The sequence below is a fragment of the Gastrolobium bilobum genome, unplaced genomic scaffold (genome assembly GCF_033153095.1).
Source record: "Gastrolobium bilobum isolate Gb01-03AN ecotype WA unplaced genomic scaffold, APGP_CSIRO_Gbil_v1 utg13931, whole genome shotgun sequence".
NCBI lineage: Eukaryota > Viridiplantae > Streptophyta > Magnoliopsida > Fabales > Fabaceae > Gastrolobium > Gastrolobium bilobum.
The window spans coordinates 81890-89379 of NW_026899762.1; the positions used below are offsets into that span (position 1 = coordinate 81890).

At 34.6% G+C, this 7490-nt stretch overlaps 1 non-coding gene across 1 annotated transcript; it reads left to right on the plus strand.

Annotated features, from left to right (window-relative positions):
• Nucleotides 1–2519: 2519 nt before the first annotated feature.
• Nucleotides 2520–2593, plus strand: TRNAN-GUU (transfer RNA asparagine (anticodon GUU)). Its single transcript has one exon. It is a non-coding gene; the product is annotated as a tRNA-Asn (tRNA).
• The last annotated feature ends 4897 nt before the right edge of the window (nt 2594–7490 follow it).

Sequence of the window (7490 nt, forward strand, 5' to 3'; positions counted from 1 at the left end):
TCCTAATTATTCCTCTGCGAGAGCTGGTCTAAATTTGTAAAAACAGCATAAATCGTAACACATCCAAAATAAACTTTAACACAAATGCAGGACTATATTTCAACTTAGTACCAACATACTGTGTTACCAAAGTAAACTTTAACACAAATGCAAGAGAAGTAAACTTTTGCCGTCACGGCAGAAATTTTAAACCCAAAAAATAAAGCACCAACTTATGGGAAGCACCAATAATTTTGAACCACTTTTTAACGAGCTGTATATCAAACTGCAAACGATGCTAATCTGCCTAAAATGTTTTCCATCTTCGTAAATTTGTGAAACTTTTTCTAATCGTTTAAAAATCTGTTTCAAGTCCTCCTTTTGTTTCTTCTTTTAAAAAAGTGAATGTGATACGAATCAGAGTACATTTCTTTTTGGGGAAATATATTTTTCATGATAATTTTATTTCATACATATATATAAAAAATGAATAAGATCAATTTTTTGTTCTCTCTCTTTTCTTTAGTAGGTTCCACTTATCTTTTTATATGTTACGTGTTGGCCTTGCTAAAGATTATGCAAGAAATGCACAAGTATATACAGCCACAAGTAATATAGGGTGTATTTAAAACTCTAATATAGTTTTCACAAGGATCTTTTTGACGAAAAAGTACAAAAGAAAAATTGCAATTGCTAAACTAAATTCTAAAGAGAAATTAAAATTAAATTGATTAAACTGAAAAATAAGAAAAATCAGAAGTTAATGATCACTGGACAGTTCAGATTAAAAATTGATGTCAACCACTTGTTCACTACACGAAATAAAAAGGAATACACAAGTTGAGAAAATAATTTTTGGTATTTTCTGTTTGATGATATTTTCGCAAAATTGTAAAGAGTTTGAATGACTAAAAAGAAATCAGAATTGAAAACAAAAAGTTTAAGAATTCTAATTGGAAAAATTGGGTGGGGCTTGGATTCACCTTTTCCTACAACATTGCAGTGGATAAATTTCTTTAACATAAATGCTCAACAACCATTTTCAATTAACTGGCTCAATGTTTAATTTTTAATTCCATAAAAATTATTTTACCCAGACTCAACCATAAACATATCCCTATGCGTATGGGAACTAGGTTCTTGATGATTGTAGCCTTAGTTGCAGGGTGGATTAACTCATTTCGAAATTAACCCCTTGAATAATTCCTTATTCAAGTCCATGCATTCAAACCATGGTCAGAACAAAATTGTTTCCCAAAAACTTAGTTCTAAGGAAGACTCCACACTCGGCCGAAATGCAGAGGTTCTTCAACAAGAAATTTCAAGATTTAAACAACTGAAATTAACATTCATAGTGCATATAAAGGAAAAAATATCCATAGAACGTTGATGGTTGGGGATCACCTAAGTCCAACCTTCACTATTCAGCTCATATCCATAAGGATAGAGCTCAAATACAAAAATAGAAACGTAAATTTAAAGAACATAAAATGCATAAATCTAAAAGTTACAGTACAAACACTATTCACCAGAATAGCCTCGTCATTGTACTTACGTTTACAAAACAAAAACAAAATAATCCAGAAAATTACAGAACCAGAATGCAGAAACAAAATAAAAAAGGAGAAAAATAGAAGAAGGATCGAGAGAGCCTACAAAAATTATCCTTGCTCTTTTATACTCAATCTCCCCTCCACATGCATGGGCATTGGGCCCTTTCACCACAGCTTCCAAGTCACGCGCTCCTTACTGCGAGTCACACGAACACTCCTTGGTCCACGCTCTCTCAGATGCTCCACCAAATGGAATCCCTCTCCACGCTTGTAACAACCTCCACGTCACGATTCGGTTAGGGTCAGGCTTCTAGAACAGTGGTCAAGTTAATCACTACATGTAAAAGCTTTTGTGGTTCGATGGCTAACAAAAATATGAGACTGGATGACCGATTGGATGGCTAGGTGGTTGGCGTTAGATGAGGGGTTCACAATTTGGGGTGCGGTTGTGGCTAGGGAAAGAATAATGGCTTGAGCGGTGAAGGTTAGGGTTCATTTGGTTGAAAAATGGGGATGTATCTGCTGACTTGATTATTTTTGGGTCGTAACCTTTTCTTCCTCCCTTCTTTTCTTTCTTAGGCTGAATTAGGCCTGTCTCTTTTAATTTTTTCTTTCTTTCTTCTTCTGATTTACTGACCCATTTCTTTCATTCCTTTTTGGACTTAAAGACATCAAAAAAGACCCATCATTCTTTTATTCCACATACTTGCAACTCATTGCAATTGGGATTTAATATTAACAAAAAAAATATTCTTTTTCTCACATTTTTATATCAATAACCATGTGTTATAAGTCATATTGCCTAGACTTATCACTACATAAAACAATTTCGTAGAATATGAGAAACATATTTATTTTCTTTTATATTATAATCAGAATCTCTTAAGTGAATGATCTAGATTTCAATTTCCAGATAAACATTTTGTACCCATAATTACTGTAAAGTACAAATACCAAATATTATAAGCTTGAGTTTTAGAGCAAATTGCTGGAATAGCTCAGTTGGTTAGAGCGTGTGGCTGTTAACCACAAGGTCGGAGGTTCAAGCCCTCCTTCTAGCGTTTCTTTTTTTAATTTTTGCCAACATCTCTCTCTGTTCAGCGATGAGACAGTCAATGTAATTCATATTTTTTCGAATAGAAACTTCTAAGAAATCCATAAATTCTTTTATTTGAGAAAAAAAATCATTTCATTTCAATTAATAACATTATTACTCTTTTTATTTTATATACAATTATATGTTATAATTAAAGTGATGCATAAACAAACTACCCCAAAAAAAAAATATATATATATATATATATATATATATATATATATATATAAAAATAAAAAGAATGATATAGAATTATATTTTTTATAAGAAAATTTAAGAATTAATAAAATGAGTATAATTAGTAATAAATATATTTATTTTTCATTAAATCATGACACAACTATTATTTTTGTTTATTAGTGTGTGTACACACACATAAATATGGGTTTATCATTTCTCAATTGAAATAATTTTATCTCTAGCTACTAAATCATAATAATATAAAGATGGACCAATGATGATAAATGAAGAGAGAGAAAAAAGGAATCATAAGAATCAATTAATATAAGAAAATAAATAAATAAAATGGCGTAACTTTGGGATGGACGGAGATAAATATATATCAAGCTGTTTGAGAAAAAAAAATTCTGTCTCTCTCGCTATATATAGAAAATATTTTCTCATGTTATAGGAGAATTGTTTTCTCCTACCAGTAAATCTTTGATTTTTGTGCAATATTTTATTTTCGTTTTTTAATAGATGTAGGTCCCACACAAGATGAGAAAATTTTCTCCTATTACATGAGAAATGACTACTAAATCATGAAATTTGAAACCATATATATGTAATTTTAAGGAAAAATAAATTTCAAACCGACATGATATAATGCTACTTAATTCGCTTGTTATTTTTATGGGATTGATTAATCGCATGTTGTAGGAGAATAGTTCTCTCCTACCACAGACACAATCATGGGTGTAGTCCACTTATAAAAAAAAAATTGAGCTGCACGGAAATTGATAGATGTGTACAAAAGAGAATTACTCTTCAACAACATGAGAGTAGTTTTTCCCTACTTTTATCTATATTATAAAGAGAACTATCCACTATATGTTGATTGATTTTTTATATTTCAAATTATCATTATTGATTACACATTTATTTATTTAAACAAAAACATAAATAGACAAAATTGCATAGTTATTAAAACTGGACCGACCTGGCCGGGTTGACTCAGGAACCGGTAAATCGGTCATATAACCGGTCCGGTTGAAGCAACGAACCGGCCATGCATGCGACTCGGTCCGACCTGGTCTGACTCGGCCAGTTTTCATAAAAAATCGGTGACCCGGTCGGTTAACAGTGACCCGGCCCGATCCAAAAAAAAAAATTTCAAATTTTTTTTTCCCAAAAAAATCATAATGGACATATTTGAATATTTTTTTGTTTATTGACTTACATAAGTTATGTACATACAACACTAATATTATCTCAATTATGTACTATGCAGAAAATTTTGAATTAATTTATAGTTAGACATGTACCTTTCTGAACCTAAAGCCCCATATCGCGATCATTATATTTTTGTTTGAACTTTTATTAGATAATAATATGTGATTTATTAATTTTTATATCAAAATATTTGAAATCTTTATCATTTTTTTTAGATCTTTGAGTATGTTTATAATTTTTTAAAATAAATTATAAAATTACATATAATTACCGGGTATGCAATTGAACCAGTGATCCAGTGACCCAATATCTCGATCAGATCAATGACCGGGCCGGTTTTAATAACATTGGAAAATTGTCATTGTTTCTTACTCTCAAATTATTATTATCTTTATATACATGTGAACTTATTTACTATATAATTATAATTTCTCCAACCAATATAAGACACGTTATTAGTTGAAAGCGTTGAACTGAATTAGTTTGCATCTAAGGTTGCAAAATTTATAGCTTGACTCGCAAGCATGATTGGGAAGGGATTGTGCAGCGTTTTGATTGGTCAAAACTGGTGTGACTGATCAATCCTATTCCTTGTAGCTCTTTCTGTGTCAGCACCTTGACAGTTTGGCTGACATAATCTTCATAAGATTAACTATTCGCAATCAATTGTTGAATCTTTTGATGGATATAAACAAAGTGGAATTTGAGAATAAATCCAGTTCTCCGCTTCCATTGTTAGACAAGCCCAATGCTATTTGTAAGCTGTTAATGAAATCATGCTCTAGCTTTATGAGAGTGGGGTATGACATCAAAGTTTAATTAAAAATGGTTCGTAAAGTGAATCTTCCTACCAAAATATTGCTTTCGCAGACACTGACTATTGTTTTTCGAATTGGAAGCAATTATTGGATGGTTTAGCAACTCCCGTTTTAGCATGCAAAACCTGATATTGGAAGCTTTACACTTATGGTTGTCTATGTTACTTTGGCGATTTGAAGTTCATTTGGCACCCAATTGCCAGAGCAGTTCTTGTTGTGATAGCTGGATAAAAAATAACCAATATGCTCTTTGATACGAAGAGGAGAAGTGGAGCCTCTAGTTGGGTAAAAGATTTTGTGGTAAATATTCATTAGGAACATAGTGGGTAGTTACAATACATTGTACAGAATAGTTACTGTGATGTTAATAGAAATGTAACAGAGAATGTTAGGGTTGGTTATACATGTTAGTCTTTATAATTGTAATTGGCGACGTGGCTTTGGTGGTTACATATGTAGCTTGCTGTCATGAGTATATAGTAACATCTGTTGTAATTGGAAAATTCATTCAGAAAATAAAAGAGAATTGTTTTGTTTCTTTTCGTTACTTTCTTTTCTCTGATTTAGGGTTCAACCCTCTATCATTGGTGCTTTCATCCATCGATTCTTCACATTGAAGATGAAAATACAAGAGTTAGCAGAAGAACTTGGTTCCTTTCAAACACGGGTGGATCGTAGTTTGGAGGAGATTCAACAACGATTTGGTGATCATCAAACCCAACTCTCGCAGATCGATGTTCAGCTTCAACAGATCCATGCAGCGGTGGTGGGAACGGCAAATCGCGGTGGGGAGAATGTTCCTCGCGGTGGGAACGACAACACTGATTTTTTCAGGTTCGCATCCTTTCCGTTTCGATCCTACTGATTCCAGAAACATAATGAAATCTATGAAGATGGATTTGCCCTCTTTTGATGGCAAGGACCCAACCAGTTGGATTTTTCGGGTGGAATTGTACTTTGGGTTGCAGCAAATATCTGAACCTCTCAAGGTGCAGTTGGCCGGCATGCGCATGGAGGGAACGACAGGTCCATGGTTTCAGTGGCTTTTTAGCGGTGGCACCATTCAATCGTGGGAGGACCTGAAACATGCAGTTAAACAACGATTTGGGGGTACAACCTACACTGATCTAAGGGGTGTATTGTCCAAATATAGGAGTTTTGAGGCACTGATCAATCAGGTAACTGATTTTTCTGACGACGTGTTAATGTGTTATTTTGTTTCTGGATTACAACCTGAATTCAGACGAGCCATACAATTACATAGGCCTACAACTCTACATCAGGCTATGCAATTAGCCCTAAGTTATGAAGCTCATTTCTCTGAGTTGCGTTCATCATTGACACCTGCTGCTAGGAAAAATTTTCCCAAACCAATTTGGGTTGTGGAACATCATCCACCACCTGAGGTAGTGCAGCTAGTGAGTCCATTCCTGCTAGCTTTGCCCTTGAACGTTCCTATCAAAAAATTCTCCAACGAATACTTACAAAAGCGTCGCGAAGCAGGGCTGTGTTACACATGTGACGAGAAGTGGACGTCTAAACATAGATGTAAGGCTAAGTTGTTGATGATGGTAGGTGAATTTGATACTGAAGAAGAAGATATAGAGGACCATATAGTATGGCAACCAGAGCAAGGATTGCCGGAATGTCATGATGCAGCTCTTCATTCCCTTGAGTGTGATCACAATCCTAGAGCTTTACAGTTCACGATATCATTGGGAGGCAGGTTAGTGTCCATTTTAATTGACTCGGGGAGTTCTCATAATTTTGTTCAAAAAGAATTGGCTGAGCAATTGGGCTTTCCAATGGTCAGAATCTCCAAAATGAGAGTTTTTCTGGGCAATGGGGAATTTTTGCTGTGTGAAAAAAAATGTACTGCTGTGTTAGTGAATATCCAAGGTTGTGACTTCACAGTGGATTTGTGGGTGATTGAATTGAAGAGTTTGGGAGTCATTTTGGGCATAATGTGGCTGAGTTCTTTGGGGAGGGTCATCCATGATTACAGTGACACGTCAATGGAATTTAATTGGAAGGGAAAAATGGTGGTACTTTGTGGTCAGGGGAGCAAAGAGGTGGTCCTACATCTTATGGGCAATTGTCTATCATTGACAGGAACCGACACATCCTTGGTGGAGCCACAAGTACTGCTGCCTGAGCTAACAGGTTTGAAGGACAAAATCCCTTTAGAAGTCTGGAATGTTTTAGTAGAATACCCATCGATTTTTCAACTACCTCAAGGCTTACCTCTGCTGAGGGATTGTGATCATGCTATTCACTTACTCCCAGGCTCTAAACCTGTGAATGTAAATCGGTATGGCCACAATCAAAAAACTGAGATTGAGAGACAAGTAGCTGACCTGTTGCATTCGGGCCTAATCAAGACAAGTCATAGCCCATTTTCTTCACCTGTTTTGTTAGTCAAAAAACAGGATAATTCTTGGATGATGTGCATAGATTGTCAGGCTTTGAATGCCATCACTATTAGGGATCGTTTTCCTATCCCAACAATTGATGAGCTTCTTGATGAATTGAAGGATGCTGTCATCTTTTCCAAGTTAGACTTGATGAGTGGTTACCATCAAATACGGTTGATCTCAGGAGATACTTCAAAAATAGCCTTCTGATAAACCCTTAGTTCATCATGGTTTTTAG